We start from the raw sequence: 18,503 nt of genomic DNA on the forward strand, positions 1-18,503 counted from the left end.
TTCCTTCTGGTGAGTGTACTTTCAGAGCAACCAACTCAGTGGAGGTTAGGTACAATCACAATCCCTGTGCCTTGATTGAAGCAGTGGTATCTCTCATCTGTGATTAGATCGAGAAACAGGCACTTAGTAATGTTAGCTAGTAATTGGGGTGTGAAATTTAAGATGAAAACTGCATTCTTGCCTAATGAATACATTTTTCTCCTGTGGCTCTTCCCCTAGGTCTTGAAGTGTCAGTGGGGCGGAAGTGGGCAATCTAAAGTAATGCACTAGCTCTGCCTCCTGGTCCTCACCTGGCCTGACTGCTGAATGGTGGAAGATCCCACAGCTTTAGATCCTTGGAGTGTGCCATGTGTGATGATGTTATCATACAAAGGAAACTGCACTGGGAGAAGAGGAGCCTGTGGAACACCCTAAAAGTAATGTAAGTTACAAGCAGCAGAAAATGACAGCATCCTTACTGCTTATTCATGGTTTATAGGTCAAAGCAGGTGGCTTCAGTGCACAGCGCTGCCATGGCAGTAATGCTATATTGCCAGAGCTGCGTAAGGGCGAGCAATTTGGAGTTGCCGAATCTTGATTTACATCTCCCTCTGAGTTGTGACAACTCAGAGGGAGATGGTGGTTTTCACCTCCCTCCCTCTATGCAGAGATTGGTGCAGGGAGCACTATTCCTCCTCTGAGTTGTGACAACTCAGAGGGAGATGGTGGTTTTCACCTCCCTCCCTCTATGCAGAGATTGGTGCAGGGAGCACTATTTCCCATCTGAGTTGTGACAAATCAGAGGGGGAATAGTATTTTACGCTGCAGGGAATTGGACGTCAAAAAGGTGAGCCATCATTCGGCTCACCCTGCACACAGCTCATCGGCGGTGTACATATACGTACGTTTATAGGTACCCTTTAAATAAAGTGTTATCATTCATTTTACTAAGCCAGCCATTAAAAGGGAAATTCAACTTTCATTATAAAATTAGCATAAAGGTAAATGGGTGGGTCTCTTTCTTAATTGTTTTAAATTTGCGATAATTTAACATGTGCCAATCATCAAGCCATGGAAAGGAAATCAGACAATACAGTTAGGAAGGTGGGAGAGTTTGGGAGATGTTTCAAAATGAAAGCCTATGGTTTCCTTATAAGTTCTCCAAAGTCTGTAACCCACCAGGGTTTGAGTGAGCTGGGTGACTTATCACAGAAGGCATAGTATGAGAAACACGAATGTCATTACTCTCTTGCTACAAGTACCTAAACATATTTCGTCAGCCAAGCAGAAAGCTTCTGTTATCAGTGGAGTCTGAAATAACTGCTTTTGAACTGTGTTTTTTAATTGCAGGTTTATTTGTGTAGGAACTTCAAAAGTAAATTATATTTCTACCAGAGATCGTCTATTTTTATTCAGCATTCTTAAAAATGACCTTTCCGTTTTAAAAGAAATTCGGAAGGCTAGCATTTTTCAACGCTGATAGCAAGCTCATACTGCACTTTTTTGCAACCATGGTAACTATACTGTCTTCGGAATACAGACTCCATAAACTCCCATCTGCAGTTACTTATTTTCAACACCTGTACTAATTATTATTATTTATTTTATTTAAAAAGCACCAAGCCCTGAACAATAGATAAGTAGCGAGACCGACAACTCCATGGTACAAGATACAAGATCATGCAACTGAGTTTAAGTCTTAGAGACAACATAATTCAAGTTCCAAGTTAGCCCGCAGGAAGGGTACCTGATGATGGAAGTGCATGAGCACGTTCGGTACACTAGGGCAGAGAACCCTGCCAGAGGCATACAATATAAAGGGAGGAGGTAGAGACACACTAAGTACAGGTTGCATAATAGGTATTTAGCAGAATGATACATGGCGTTGATGCAGGGGAAGGGAGGAGTATGCGATCTTGAACTGGTGAGTTTTGAGGGCTTGTTTGAAGGTGTTGAAGGGTGTGGCACATCTGATGGGTGGTGGAAGGGAGTTCCAGAGAGTGGGGACAGCTCTCTGAAAAGTCCTGCAGTGTGGCATGGTAGTTGGATATGTATAAGGCAGTTATGGACAAGTTTGGAGAGGATTTGTAGTAGTTACAGAGGCGCCAGCAGAATAAAAATTAGTAGTCTATTAAAACCCTTTTTGTGCTACGCCCCCCTTTGAAAAAGCCGGAAGTCCGGCGAAACATGTCAGGACAGCGGGGTCGAGCGTCCTGAGGCTGTCCGCATCGGCTGCTGTGCCACCGCGCACCCACCTATCACTCCATCTGCAGGCTGGACTCTGGCTTCTCCAGCACGCTTCACATCCGGACCCCGCTCTGTGTATTGACAGGCTGGACTCTGCTCTCCTTAGCACGCTCTGCATTGTGGCATGTGACTTAAGTTTGCAACATTGAGATTCCCTGGGAAACGCTCTCAGACGACCATTGCTGCTGGCATGTTGGAGTTATCTTCTGCATCTTCCGACACACACACGGATTGGAACTGACAGGACACTACTTACCTGGTACTGTATGCTTAGCCCTTTGGAGGACCTGCTGTGTCCATGCTTTGCTTTGCATGCTGACAGCTTGCCGTGTCTGTCGCCCCTGCTGATGCGCTGATGGACTTTGCTTTGCTTCCTCTCAGTCCTGCAGCCTATTGTTGCTCTTTATCTGTGCTCTTTTGAACTGCCTGTCTATGCAAGTGCCATAACTGTGGTTACTTGGACTATCCATTCCTCTGCATATCCAAGTGGGTGGCAGTGTGTTGGGATACGTGAGGCTACCTGACATCTGGTTGTCAGCATTATTGAGCGGACTTTTTGAAATATCCAGTCTTAAATATACCAAACCGGTTCATGTATGAGTCCCTACAGTCAAGTTGTTACTATTAGTGATTATGGGGTTAAGCTTGTATGGTGGTTTTGCGTGTTGGTATGAATGGGCGGTGTGTGACAGCTGTTAGGATGATCCTGGTTTTATGTGTTTATTCTTTTTTATGCACCTTCTTTTTTTGATAATGAATAAAGCATTTTTTGATACTTTCCTAATATAAGTGTTCTTATTGCTTGGAGCATATGCCCCGCATTTGTACCTCCTAAATTGTTTCTTTGTCTATTAAAACCAAATAAAAAAATTGGGGACCGGGGTGGATCCGTCTCCCCAATATATATGACACAACCACCATATATGGTATCCAGACAAATGTATATATATTTAATCAGTACTCCACATAAAATTATGCGACACGTTTCATGGGTCCCAAGCCCGCTTCCTCAGGCAAATACAAGAGCAGGAGTAACTCAGAGGCTGTGCAGATAGGTGCAGCGCCTCTGTCTTTGGAGAGGAGGATCGGAGAGGACGACCAGGTGTTTGTCTGTGGACAAGTTCAGAGATGTAGGTTGGGCAGGTCTTCTGCATGGATTTATAGGCCAGGTACAGTATGTTGAAACTGATCCTGGAGCGGATAGGGAGTCAGTGGAGGGATTTACAGAGGAGAGTCGTGGCTGCTGTACTAATGACTGATTGCAGGGGGACAATGCAGTTCAAAGGAGGCCAGACAGAAGATGGTTGCACTAGTTGAAGCAGGAGAGGATAATGGTATGAATGAGGAGTTTGGCAGTGTCTTGGGCCAGAAAGGGGCAAATCTTGGATGGGTTGTAGAGGTGATAGTTGCAGGATCGAGTGACGTTTTGGATATGGGATGCAAAGTAGAGACAGTGTCCAGGATGACTCCCAGGCAGCAGGCTTGGGGGGTAGGGTGGATGGTCATTTTATCAAGCGTGATATAAATATCTGGGAGAGGTGGTGCTTTGCAGAGCGAAAAAATCAGGAGCTCTGTTTTGTCCAAGTTTAGCTTCAGGAATTTGGTGGACATCCAGGAGAAAGTAGTTGAGAAGCAAAAGGAAACTGTGTCCATGGTGGTAGTGATGAGATACAGAATGTGGAGGTAAATCTGGGTGTCATCAGCATACAGGAGATATTTAAAGCTCAGGGAAAGATGACTTTGCCAATGGTGGAAGTGTATGGTGAGAACAGTAGGGGGCTTAGAAGAGCCCTGTTGGACCCCAACTGAGAGGGAATGAAGGAGGAGCCATTGAAGCAGTTCTTCAAAGAGTGATTGCAGAGGTAGGAGGAGAACCAGGCAGGGTTAAGTCGTAGTTGCCCGTAGCCTGCAGGGATTGGAGAAAGGGATGATCCATAGTGTCAAATGCAGAGGAGAGGTCAGGAAAGAGTAGGCTGAGGTGAAGGTACCAGTGAAGAGAGAGAGATTGAACTGGAAGGTGAGGACTGGAGCCAGGTCAGGGAAGTGGGGCAGAGGGTTCGGATTTCATTGCGCCTATGATGCGTAATGAAACGCAGATGTCCCCGAAGACTTCTGGGTAAGTTAAACCCCGTTACCTGTGGTCACACCTGAAATAATTATATTTCATTTGAATCCTGAATTTGAGTCCTTCTGGACTTAAAAGCCCATCTCTGGTGGGAGGGGGGGGGGGGGGGGGGGTTAAGGTAAGAACACAGTCTGAGGGGAAGAGGTAGGGACGATAGGGTGGTAATGCATTGATTGCCAACACAGTCTGAGGGGAAGAGGTAGGGGCGATAGGGTGGTAATGCATTTATTGCCAACAAACTTGAATGCGCTGGTCTGCCTGTTTCTGTTAGGAACACTGTGGGATAAAACACTTAAAAACAGTTTAAAAGGTAAAAGAAACATAATTTCGGGTAAAAAATTTGGTTTATGGAAAAACACCAATGTGTTTAATTTCATGGGAATCAACGCGCTTTCTCAGGTCAGTGAACAGTGTCTCAAGGTAAGTATTGCATGACTTGGAGCATGTAAGGTGTATCACAACTCCCTACAGGGGGTGGTTGCTAGTCCGGGCCATTCACAATCTTTAACCACTTGTTGACCCTAACTAAACTTTTTCTAGAGTGTGACCAAACCAATCAGGATGTACACATCATCATAGGGTCGACCACCGATCCACCTCACCCAAAGCTTTTTACTGTCTTGCTGTTCCACAACCAAGGTTTGTGAGTTTCATCTTTATTGCTTTTATTTCTACCCTTTGTTTAAAGTGAACCTCCGGACTAAAAATCTACTCAGCAGAACTGAAAAGGCTTGGTGTTTCTTTAACAGTTTCACAGCATCAGAACTTTGTTTTTCTTACCAAAGCATCATTTTAGCTGCATTTTTAGCTAAGCTCCACCCATCAAAGAAAACTGCCCAGGCTTTTTTTCCCTGATGCTGTGCAAAGCATGATGGGATTTCCTATGTTGTTATTCACGTTGCCTAGCAACTGGGAGGGGTGATCAGCACACAGGACAGTTGGAACTGTGTCTCATGCTCCCTGTCACCTCCTTTCAACCAAAAAGATGGCTGCCCTTATGAAATCACAAACCTTTGCCTGTTCTTTTAAAACAGGGTGGGTAAGAGATTATATTACCTATCTATTTTAATTAACATAACTAATGTAACTTAACGACAGTATGTTTGTTTAGGCTGAAGTTCCTCTTTAACACACAGTACTACATAAGGGGCTCTTGGTCTCCCCTGTGTTTTTTTCCTCTTTCTGGAAGACTAGGTTTTCAAGACCTACACCGTGGAATGACGCAGTGGTTTTATATGCACATAAAATCAACATAAGCCATCTTAAATAACATTTATGATTGATTCTTGCAGTATACAAACCTGAACATAGTGTAACAGACTACATTTTTCTCAACAAAATTGGAAGATTCAACTGACATCTGAATAGAAACTGGAGTTAAAGAGACACTAAAGCGAAAAAAATATATATGATATAGTGAATTGGTTGTGTACTATGAATAATTACTAGAAGATTAGCAGCAAAGAAAATGTTCTCATATTTTTATTTTCAGGTATACAGGATCTTCTCAAAAAATTAGCATATTGTGATAAAGTTCATTATTTTTTGTAATGTACTGATAAACATTAGACTTTCATATATTTTAGATTCATTACACACAAGTGAAGTAGGTCAAAGCCTTTTATTGTTTTAATATTGATGATTTTGGCATACAGCTCATGAAAACCTAAAATTCCTATCTCAAAAAATTAGCATATCACGAAAAGGTTCTCTAAACGAGCTATTAACCTAATCATCTGAATCAACTAATTAACTCTAAACACCTGCAAAAGATTCCTGAGGCTTTTAAAACTCCCAGCCTGGTTCATTACTCACAACCGCAATCATGGGTAAGACTGCCGACCTGACTGCTGTCCAGAAGGCCATCATTGACACTCTCAAGCAAGAGGGTAAGACACAGAAAGAAATTTCTGAACGAATAGGCTGTTCCCAGAGTGCTGTATCAAGGCACCTCAGTGGGAAGTCTGTGGGAAGGAAAAAGTGTGGCAGAAAACGCTGCACAACGAGAAGAGGTGACCGGATCCTGAGGAAGATTGTGGAGAAGGACCGATTCCAGACCTTGGGGGACCTGCGGAAGCAGTGGACTGAGTCTGGAGTAGAATCATCCAGAGCCACCGTATACAGGTGTGTGCAGGAAATGGGCTACAGGTGCCACATTCCCCAGGTCAAGCCACTTTTGAACCAGAAACAGCGGCAGAAGCGCCTGACCTGGGCTACAGAGAAGCAGCACTGGACTGTTGCTCAGTGGTCCAAAGTACTTTTTTCAGATGAATGCAACATTTGCACGTCATTCGGAAATCAAGGTGCCAGAGTCTGGAGAAAGACTGGGGAGAGGGAAATGCCAAAATGCCTGAAGTCCAGTGTCACGTACAGGTCAGGCGTTTCTGCCGCTGTTTCTGGTTCAAAAGTGGCTTTATCTGGGGAATGCGGCACCTGTAGCCCATTTCCTGTACATGCCTGTACACGGTGGCTCTGGATGTTTCTACTCCAGACTCAGTCCACTGCTTCCACAGGTCCCCAAGGTCTGGAATCGGTCCATCCCTACAATCTTCCTTAGAGTCCGGTCACCTCTTCTCGTTGTGCAGCGTTTTCTGCCACACTTTTTCCTTCCCACATACTTCCCACTGAGGTGCCTTGATACAGCACTCTGGGAACAGCCTATTCGTTCAGAAATTTCTTTCTGTGTCTTACCCTCTTGCTTGAGGGTGTCAATGATGGCCTTCTGGACAACAGTCAGGTCGGCTGTCTTTCCCATAATTGCGGTTTTGAGTAATGAACCAGGCTGGGAGTTTTTAAAAGCCTCAGGAATCTTTTGCAGGTGTTTAGAGTTAATTAGTTGATTCAGATGATTAGGTTAATAGCTTGTTTAGAGAACCTTTTCGTGATATGCTAATTTTTTGAGATAGGAATTTTGGGTTTTCATGAGCTGTATGCCAAAATCATCAATAATAAAACAATAAAATGCTTTGAACTACTTCAGTTGTGTGTAATGAATCTAAAATATATGAAAGTCTAAAGTTTATCAGTACATTACAGAAAATAATGAACTTTATCACAATATGCTAATTTTTTGAGAAGATCCTGTATAGTGTTTTTTCTAACATTGCATCATTTTATAATATGTGCAGATTACACAACACTCAGCATTCAAAATGATTCTTTCAGAGCAGTCTGTGAACTAATGACCTCTCCTCTTGCAGAGAAAAAAGTAAAAAAAGTTCACTTACACTTGAGATAATAAAAGTCAGAAAACAGCCCTCTCCAGGACTTTGAAAGTCGTAGAGCTTAATGGCTTTTTTTGCATAGAGATAACAACTGGAGTTTCTTAACTCTTCCTGTACTGGAAACAATTAGACTGATGTATCCGATCTTAATGTTTTATTTCTTAGCTGTACTACACATACAAATCATATCATCATAATTTTTTTTTTCGCTTCAGTGTCTCTTTAAGCGTTATACATATTTGCAAAGACTTTTGCCCGCAGGGATTAGGACTCAATCCATGGAACGATAATTCAGGGCTGGAGTTCTTTGGGCGGAATGGGCTTAGGCATCAGGGAGGAGCTAACACTGGGGCAGGAGCTTAGGGTTAAGCAAATATAAAGAAAACATAGGGGAAGGGGAAGGGAGGGAAAGCTAGTTTGGCATCAGCAAAGGATTAACATTAGTAGCTGAAATTAGAGTAATGTGTTTGGAAGAAGATTTAGAGATGAGGGCATCATTTAGGATCAGGTAACTGCAGGGCCGGTTCTCTCATGAAGCAAGGGGAAACACTTGCATCAGGCGCAGAGATTACAGGGGCAGCATGTTTGTACTGTGTTTACACTTACAGCATGCAGTCAGTGTAGGAGGAGAAGCGAAAGGAGAGTGAGCAAGGTGAAGGGGTCATCATTAGGGAAAACCAACTTGTTGTGCTGTGTGAGGAGTCTGACAGTGAGTGAGGAGGGGGGAGGCAGGAGAGCAGCAGTGTTTTATTTGACTTGCACAGCAGAAGGGAGGAGGTGGCACTGCTGTCCTGACTGAGGAGGAATGAAGGACGGTCGACTGGCTTAGGGTGAGCAGTTTGTGAGCAGTTTGTTTGTCACAGACATGCAGCCAGCCAGTGTGTTATTGTGTTGAGCTGCAGCATGTCATGTCTCAAGTTGTTGCATATAGTCCCTTGCTGAACATTAAACATTAAATGGAGCAAAATGAGTAAAGTGTCAGGTGCTGTGCGATCATTCCAAATTAGAGGGGGGAGGGGGCGCATCCTCACAAGTTTGCCTCAGGCAGCAAAAAGTCTAGGACCGGCCCTGGGTAACTGATAGGAGAAGCACCAAAATCATAGATAAAAATTGCATTGCAAATCAGCAAGCTTCAGTGAGAGCATATAACCAATACTCATATCACCCACTCCTTCTCAAAATCTAACTGGTTTGTAACAGGCTAATGACCCTGAAGGCAGAGGATCATCATGACCATGGGGCAATGCGGCTGACTTTGTGATTACTTATTAAAGTTCCATTTCAAGGACATCTGAAGTGAGAGGGATATGGAGGCTGACATTATCTATTTTCTTTTAATCAATACCTGTTGCCTGTCAGTCCTGCTGATGCCTTTGGCTGTAGTAGTGTCTGAATCACACACCTGAAACAGGAAAGTAGCTAATCTAGTTGGACTTCAGTCAAACATCTGATCTGCATGCTTGTTCAGGGTGGATGGATAAAAGTATTAGAGGCAAAGGATCAGCAGGACCGCCAGGCAATTAGCATTATTTAAAACCTCAATTCCCCTCTCACTTCAGGTTTCCTTCAAAGCAAGCAATGCACACTAATCCAAACACTTGACGAAACAATCCGTTTGATGGCAGAATCGAATCAACCCTAAAATCAATTGGGAATTTTCATTTTTGAGGGACAAAACTCATTAGTTTCTCTTTGGGAAAGAGGAAATGTAGGATCGTTTGATACAACATTTTTTTTCTCTTTGCAGTCGCATAGGCGATTGATCACGATTTAACTGCTGGTTGTTCCGAATGACTCGTATTGATTCTTTGAGACATAACGGTATGTATGGCCACCTTTGGGCTAAACATAAGAAAGCTGAGAAATAGTTGCTTATGCTGTCGTCTGCTATCCATTTAGAGAGTGATTTAGTAAGTAGTATACTTGGTCTACTTCCCATTTCCAACCGTGTGCTGATAAGTTTCTCAGATTTTTGTTTCATTTCCCTGGATGTGTGAAGTGAGCACAGCTCCACTGCATTGCCCTTCACATCCTATCATCCTTTGGTAAATCATCCCCTAGCTTGAATACAGAGTGTTGACTGTATGGAGGCACGGGGTTTCTATCCAGGTAGTCACTGTACATGAATGGAAAATGTTCCCTCTCTTTATATAAGGATGCCGAGCTTCTATGTAGAAGAAGACAGTGCGTAGTGGATGTGTGTATACAGACAGCTCCAGATCCTGTGTCCTAGATCCTCATCCCCGCAGGATTCCAGCCCTGCTCTTCCACTCCTCCCCCTCCTCTCTCTCTCTATCTCTCCCTCTCTCTCTCTTCTGTGGGGAGGCAGAGCACAGAGATCCTGCATCAGCACCAGGGACACAGTCACAGCATCTCTCCTCTCCATCATCTATCAGTGTGCCATACAAGAGGTGGGGGAGAAACATGGGGACACCCTAACAGATTACAGTAGAGTGGGCTGGAGGAGGCCAACATAGTGAAGGAAGAGAGACCTTTGTAACGCTGCAGAAGGAGGAGAGGGGGAGGAGGGAAGGAGGTGGTGGTGGCGACAGAAGGGGGGGATGCAGCCAGTTTTTACCTGAAGACACAGAGGAAAAAGGAAGAGCGGTGAGGGTGACAAGAGCTCAGTCCAATCTGGAGTAGAGGTAAGTCCTGTTTTCTATGATCTGGGTTTAGGACTGGCATTTTAGGTGGCAAGGGCTGCATTCTTAGTTCTGTTATGTGGATGCTGCCAATCCACTGGCCACAGTGTCAGGAGAAGGGTGTTGTGAATCCACAGGGCACAGGGCGGTGTTATTATTTATATGTTGAGCTGCCAGAGTCATGAGCTTGCTAAGATTGCTTTCCCAGCTTCTTTGCCAGCTGTGCCATTGAGGGCCCTCTTGCAGTGCCAGAGTTACCTGTCTGTGGGGTGCTGTAAGTAACCCACAGAATTTGGAGGTGAGCAGAATTCACTGTCTCATGCCAGGTTTGTTTTGAGTCTGCCTGTTTGGCTGCCTCAGAAGCAGCTGTGCCATGGAGGTATCTGTCTGTGACTTGGCTCTCCTAATTATTCATCACAGGCAGACCTTCGACATCCCTAGATCAGCCCTGACAAGCAGACAGAGGTTCTGCTACCACTGTGGGAAGTGAGCGGCGGCAATGTCTTGTCCAGTGTGGGCCTGTGTCATCAAGTCTCACTGCTTGTAAATGACTGTCATTCTATAGCCATTCATCAATGAGCCTTCCTAATTAGCTTGGTACGAAATGCCTGTGTATTTATTTACCACTTGCCTGTCACATCCTGTGATGTCACTGCTGATGCCAAGCAGGGTTTCCTGCATCTTGACATCATTGCACCTCACCACATTCCTAGCCAGAGATGTGCCACATTATAGTACACCGGGGATTGAATTCAGCTTCAATGCAGAAAGAACGTCTGATTCATAGCTGTGTGATTGTATCTCAATATGCAGACGTCTTTGCTTCGTCTCTGCCTGGATGCCTTAGTAAGGTGCATTTTGCAAGGGTTAAAATCTGCCTCTTTGATCTGTTTCTACTGTGCAGGCTGCGTATTAAGTTCCCAGGAGCCTCATATATTCTTTACATCTTCCTTCCCTTCCCTGAATTCCATCAGTCTCTTCCCTCTGATGTCATAACTAACTTTTTGAAACCCACCACCCCAATGCACAGGTGCCAGGGGCAAAGCAATAGCCGTACCAGCTATAACAACTCCTATGGGGCCACAGACTAGGGGGGAGGGGTAACCCATCTGGTCTTGAACCTGTTTGCTACCTACTGATCCATCCTCCTCTGACCACCAGGCACCTGTACCAGCGCTTGGTACCCTGGGTGTAATTATACATTATATGTGTTTTTATTGTTACCATGTCCACTCATATCCATGGATAAGGGAAAGGGGAGAGTATCATTGTTGTGGTAGGACTGGGCCAGCTTTGCTATGATGATTCTCTGGCTGTTAACTGTACTTATTTCTATGGGTTTGCCAAATTATCAACAGAAATGATTATCCCTGAAATTATCCCTGGAAATGATTAAAGCCCAATTAAACCCAAAATGTATCTTAATTTCTCTCTTCTCTGGATTCAGCTGCTGGGACTAGTCAATGACATGGCCATGTGACCGCAAAAGTTGGAAGAACAAAAGATTCCAGATTATGTTTTCAAAAATCCAGTGGCATTACAGTAGCTCCCTGTACTTTGGTCACAGTAGGAAGGGGGGGGGGGGGGGGGTTCAATAGGGGCCCTCTCTTCTTTTCTCCTGTTGTGCAGAGTAAAAGTGCAGGGAGGGAGAGCTGTTATATTACTCAGTCCACACTGCATTGAGTCTCCTCTCCCTCCGGGCATCTGGCATCTGTGTGCTGTATGCTGAGATGATCCTCCGGTTCCCGATGCATGTCATCAGGAGCCTCAGGGGGCAGCATACACAGAGGCAGCCTGAACTTGGTAAATAACATAGCATTCCCTGCACTTTAGCTCTGAATAAGAGGGGAGGGGGGAGGAGCAGAACAGCAGGCCACTACAGTGGTCTCTTTCCAGCCATGGGTGTGTGTCTGGCCATGATGTGTTTGATTGTCCATAACAATACTTGTTTGATTGTCCATAACAATACTTCTGCTGGGGGGGGGGGGGATGGGCCACTGAAGTTACACCGCTGTGAGAATTCCTGCATTACAGTAGAAACCTTGCACCCACATCGGAAATAACAGGATCCTGAGGTCTTAATCTTAAGCCTGTATGGACAGATAAAAACAAGGAGCACCTAGAGCCCCAATAGTGTAATATGTACTGGTAAATGGTTACTAGATAGAGTAAATATTAATACTCACAAACCAGGGTTACCATTAGGCAACCACTGTAAAAGCAGGTGGGGAGATTTTCCTGACCCCACTCAGGAATAAGAAGTCACTCTCTGTAGATGAGAAAAAGGGGGTTCAACCCTTCACCTAGGCTGGACTCAATATTATGCAGGAGAACAGAGGCACCAAAAGGATAAAAGGAAGCTAAATGAGCTTAAAAAAACAAATTCTTGGTAAATAGAGGAGGTAGTGGTGGACTTACCTCCTCCAAGTAGACACACAACGACTGTAGTAAAGACAGTCAATATATTTTATTTATGAACTCCAAATATGCAACGCGTTTCGCAGGTTTGATCCAGCTGCATCGGGCAATAACGGAGCAATAGCATATGTGGTTAGTAGAAAAGCCAGGCACCTCTGTGAAACGCGTTGCATATTTGGAGTTCATAAATAAAATATATTGACTGTCTTTACTACAGTCGTTGTGTGTCTACTTGGAGGAGGTAAGTCCACCACTACCTCCTCTATTTACCAAGAATGTTTACACTAATCAACATGATTTCTTTCAGAATTTGCCTTGTTCCGCTTTTGTGTGTAAAGAAAGTTGGTGTAATAACTCAACTGTGCTAACTGGAAATAATAGAGAGGGGAGGGCTAAAGCTTGTATGGATAGGTCATACTTGTCAAACGCCGGCCTGCGTGCAAAATCTAGCTCTCCGAGCCATTCAATTTGGCCCTCAAGTGGTTTCCCCACTTTGCATTATATTTGGTCCACTCTAGACCACCAGGGAAGCTATATTGAAAGTTAAGCCCTAGAACACCAGGAAAGCCATATGGGGGATATGGGGAAAATAACTAAACACGAAGGAACTGTATAGGGGAGGGTGGAGGCCTCTAGACACCAAGGAACTCTATAGGGGTGGGGGGGGGGGACCACTACACAACAGGGAACTGTATAGGGGCTGAAGGGGGGCCATTAGACACCTGGGAACTTTATAAGGGAGGAAGGTGTCCAGTAGACATTGAGGTTGGCCTGCGACTTGGTCCCAGTGTACAATTTCGGCCCACTTTGTATTTGAGTTGTGACACCCCTGGGATAGGTGTATGCTTAGATGCACAGCTGCTCAATGGATTTATCAACTTAAAAGTTTTAGTCCTAAAGGTAATCCCTTCAATTTGCACAAATCAGCATGATTGCTTTCAGAATTTGCCTTGTTCAATCATTGATATTATGCATTTATATAGCACTGACAATTTCCTGAGAGTTTACAGGGAATATCAAACAATTCCCTCAGCAGAGCTCATCTTTTATTATTATTATTTAGTATTTATATAGCACCGACATCTTCTGCAGCGCTTAACAGAGTATATTGTCTTGTCACTTAACTGTCCATCAGAGGAGCTCACAATCTAATCCCTACTATAGTCTTATGTCTATGTATATATCGTGTAGTGTATGTATCGTAGTCTAGGGCCAATTTAGGGGGAAATCAATTAACTTATCTGTATGTTTTTGGGATGTGGGCGAAAACCAGAGTGCCCGGAGAAAACCCACGCAGACATGGGTAGAACATACAAACTCCATGCAGATAGTGCCCTGGCTGGAATTCAAACCGAGGAACCAGCGCTGCAAGGTGAGAGCACTAACCACCATGCCATTGTGCTCTAGCATCCCTATCAAAGTCTACATCTGTGCATTGGATCTGACAGCTTGAGAAATACTTGTCAGTCCAAAACACCATGCGTCGCGTGACTCGCGCCTTATGGAGACCCGGGACACTTGTCCTTTATATTTTTAACCTGCTTTTAATGAACATACAATAAAGTTACTTTTAATGAATGAGGGTGCGGATCACTTTGAAGATACATTGTTTTGCAGTACTACTGCTCAGGTGCAGATCTCTCCAGGACTTGGAAGCCCGACAAGGGGTGCGCACGCGGCCGAGCTGAGCATGCTCAGAAACCCGCGACTGTCTGTAATACTGGGAGTCATAGCGGCAGAACGGCGGGGCCGAACAGGCCGGTGAGGGAGGCTATGGTCCTCATGGGGCTGGAGGAAGCCCTAGGTAAGTATAAATAGGGTCCAGTGAACCATCTCAGGTTCAAACCACTTAAGGACCACGGGTTTTTTAATGATCGGTGCTGTGCGGGCTCTCCAGCCCACAGCACCGATCAGGTAAAAGGCAGGGCGATCAGACTCCCCCCCCCCTTTTTCCCCCACTAGGGGGATGTCCTGCAGGGGGGGTCTGAATGCCGCCATCTGCCTGTGATTTGCAGGGGGGGGGGGGGCTCCTCAAAGCCCCCCTCCGCAGCGATATTGTGCGCTCCCTCCCCTTACCTCTCTCTCCCTTCCCCTATGTGAGGCGCAGGACCGGATAGGATAGGCTTCAGCCTATCAAATGACGGCGATCCTCGGCCAATCAGAGGCCCGGGATCGCCGATCTCCCTTACGGCGCTGCTGCGCAGCAGCGCCGTATTGATTTAAACAGCGGGGATTTCTTCCCCACGTGTTTACATTACGTGTGCGAGCCGTGATCGGCGGCTCGCACAATGTTCACGGAGACACCCTCCCTGAACTGGCATGGAGCGGCCGTTTCCATGCAAAACCACAAACGACCAGCCGCCGCCTATCGGCGTTAGCTGGTCGTTAAGTGGTTAATGCAGGGCATCAGGGGCAGTGGAGTATTATTCATTACCTGATTCTGGCAGCAGGAAGGTCCTCCTCACTCCTCTTCAGTGTACAAGCACTTTACAGCCAATCACTTTGCAGCTTCGAAAGCCGCATTGTGGTAGACTGTGCGGTGCTTGTACATTGAAGAGTGAGAAAGACCTTCTCGCCACCAGAAGCAGGTAATGTACAATGCTCTGCTGCTGCTATGCCTTAACCTTCCTGGCGGTAACCTCGCGCTCGATCGCCGCTATCCGTTGCGGCGCGCGGGCCCCCCCCCCAGACCCCGTGCTCTGCCTGGCCAATCAGTGCCAGGCAGCGCCGAGGGGTGGATCGGCACTCCCAATGACGTCGGTGACGTCATCCCGCCCCGTCGCCATGGCGACGGGGGAAGCCCTCCAGGAAATCCAGTTCTTTGAACGTGATTTCCTGATCGGAGATCGCCGAAGGCCCTGGGCTCGCTACATGATTTAAAAAGAAAAAAAGAAAAAAACTGCTGCGTTGCCTCCTGGCGGATTTTTTTTATACCGCCAGAAGGGTTAAAGAGGATCTCCAGTGAAAATAATGTCAAAAAAAGTGCTTCATTTTTACAATAATTATGTATAAATGATTTAGTCAGTGTTTGCCCATTGTAAAATCGTTTAAATCCCTGATTTATATTCTGACATTTATCACATGGTGACATTTTACTGCTGGCAAGTGATGTAGCTGCTGCTTTCTGTTTTGTCAGTTGGAAACAGCTGTAAACATCTATTTCCCACCATGCAACAGGGTTCACAGACAGGAAACTGTCAAGAGCACGTACTCAGAATTTCTTTGTGGGAGGGGTTTCACCACAATATCAGCCATACAGTGCCCCCTGATGGTCTGTTTGTGAAAAGGAATAGATTTATCATGTAAAAGGGGGTATCAGCTACTGATTGGGATAAAGTTAAATTCTTGGTCGGAGTTTCTCTTTAAGTACAGGAGTGGACCCTCCTAGCCCAGTAGGGCTGGCCAGTGGATCACTGGGTGTGTGTGTGTGTGTGTAGTTATTTACGCCCCTGGGGGGAATTACTCCATGTAGATACACTATATGCCAAGCTAGAATTTAACCACTTCAGCACCACAGGGTTTTTTGCCTAAAAACCAGAGCAATTTTCACATTTCAGCGCTCCTCCCATTAATTCACCAATAACTTTATTGCTACTCATCAGATGTAAATGATCTATATCTTGTTTTTTTGCCACAAATTATGCTTTGTGAGGGTGATATTTGCTTTTAGTAATTATGTTATTATCTGTGCATTTTAAAGGGAAAAATGAGAAAAAAAAAGAAAAAATACACTATTTCTCCATTTCCATCCACTATAGTTTTCAAATAAACAATGCTACCATAGGTAAAACCCACACATTGTATTTGCTAATTTGTCCTGGTTATCTCAACATTTAAATAATATTACTAGTACAATGTATGGCGATAATATATTAGTTTCTGGTTTGTGTTTTTTGTTTTCTCATTGTAATCTATCAGTAATTAAAAGCCCTTATCTTCATCATTAACAGTAATACACTCTCATGGCATACATATTTTAAAAGCTAAGTCCCTAGGGTAACTATGTATTCTCTTTTCAATGCTGTCACTTTTGTTGTTTTTACAAGCATTTATTTGGGGGTATAGAGTACATGAAAATAACAGTTTTATTGCTTTTCATTCAGTTTTCCGGTATAAAAAATCACATGACTTAGCCCTCAGTTGTCAAACAACACAAAATCTATTCTCTCACTTGTCACGGTTAAAATGATACCCTATATACATAATCAGATAGCTTATTGGGCATACAGCACACTGACTGTTTACCACAAGTACGCCTATCTACTCCCCTGAGCTTCAGATGAAGTTTTGTGGGGAGTAGATAAGCGTAGCAAGGGATTCAAAGTGGTTAAAGCTGACGATCAGGCACTGGAAAAGCGCTAATCACTTAGCTACTGTACAGGAATGTTCCAGATTTTCACTTACTGGGGCCCCAATTCCTCTAATCATCCAACACATGTGGAGGAGTTCAGCTAGATTAGAACTGCGTGATTCCACTCAGTCATTAAAGCCTGACTTAACCCAAAACTGAACAACGCAAATTTTGAAAGCAATCATGTTGATTAGTGTAAATTATAAGTGTCACAGTTGGAAATTATCTTTTCTAATTAAAAAAAAAACTTTGTGTTAAAAAAAAGATCTCTGTATGGCTGTGTTAGCTGCAGTTGTGCACCTGGCCATACAGGCTTAAGACCTCTGGAGCTTGTCATTTCCTGTTGATAGGAGATGGACCTACTTCCTGTAATCTACTCAATCCTGCTTTCCCATGCAGATGGATGGTTTCTATTGTAATATACTCAGGATTTTAGGAAGTATAACCTAGCATATTTAGTTCTATCTACTTTGTACATCACATGCACAAGTGACCCGCCCTGCAGCTGAATCCATAGAGAATAAAAAGCAAGCCGTGCTGTAGTTCCTAGGAATTTTGGCTCATGATGTATGCATTCCTTCCAAAACTGTGTGTGTGTGTTTGTGTGTGTGTTCAGTTTTAGGTTCATTTGGGCTTTGAGACAGGCCTGAACCAGAAGAATGCCTAGATTCCCATTATGTATCTAAAATGGGCTGTTGTGAGCAAGATGCAATGCATTGGCAGGGCAGTGACATGAATTAAATCACCTTGTAAGATAATGGGATACTTGTGAATTCCAGAAAAAGGAAGCACAAATGGCATTTACCTGTAATGATCAGCCCTTGTTTAAAGGAAAACTGTAGTGAGAGGGATATGGTGGCTACCATATTAATTTCCTATTAAGTAATACTAGTTACCTGGGTATCCTGCTGATCCTCTGGCTCTAATACTTTTAGCCTTAGACCCTGAACAAGCATGCAGCAGATCAGGTGTCAAACAACAAAGAGAAGCACTGCGCTGTCTCAACACACTGATAGATTCAAATAGTAGGTGGGTGCAGCTCTAAATACTGGGTGGCTCCAGTGAGTCTATTAGAAAAGAAAAGATGTGGATGGCGTGAAGCCGGATGTGGTGGTCGGAGCCTGGTCGCGTGGTTGCCGTGTGACGTCGCGACGCATTTCGGCGTTAATCACGCCTTCGTCAGGTGACGCGACGGCAAAGACGGCATAAATTTATGAATCCCGGGGTAGAAAAAGAAACAGAGGGGGAAGGGAAAAATGGGGGGGGGGAAGGTGGGGGAGGGAGTATGGCGGGGAAGGGGGGGGGCAAAGGGAAATGGAGACAAGTAAAAAAGGGGGACAAGGAAAAAGGGGGGACAAAAGACACTCAGACGGCAACCCCGCGACCTGGCTCCGCCGACCGCATCTGGCTCCACGCCATCCACATCGGTCCCCGCTGCTCTGGCCAAGCGCGGCTTACAGGAGAGGACTGCCGGCAGGCTTGACAGGCGCATTTGTTCTACTATACACTGTGAGTGT

At 44.7% G+C, this 18,503-nt stretch overlaps 1 protein-coding gene across 3 annotated transcripts in view; it reads left to right on the top strand.

Moving 5' to 3' along the window:
• The first annotated feature begins 328 nt into the window (after window positions 1–328).
• Window positions 329–18,503, top strand: part of DLGAP4 (DLG associated protein 4) — a 367,380-nt gene continuing 349,205 nt past the window's right edge. For 2 of the 3 annotated variants that reach the window (XM_068263407.1, XM_068263412.1), the window contains exon 1: window positions 10,136–10,220. The gene's annotated coding sequence lies outside the window, so the exon portion shown is untranslated. Of the gene's footprint in view, window positions 422–10,135; window positions 10,221–18,503 lie in introns of those variants that run through there. The other variant, XM_068263408.1, reaches the window with a different exon arrangement.

This window comes from Hyperolius riggenbachi, chromosome 12, assembly GCF_040937935.1.
Source record: "Hyperolius riggenbachi isolate aHypRig1 chromosome 12, aHypRig1.pri, whole genome shotgun sequence".
Lineage (NCBI taxonomy): Eukaryota > Metazoa > Chordata > Amphibia > Anura > Hyperoliidae > Hyperolius > Hyperolius riggenbachi.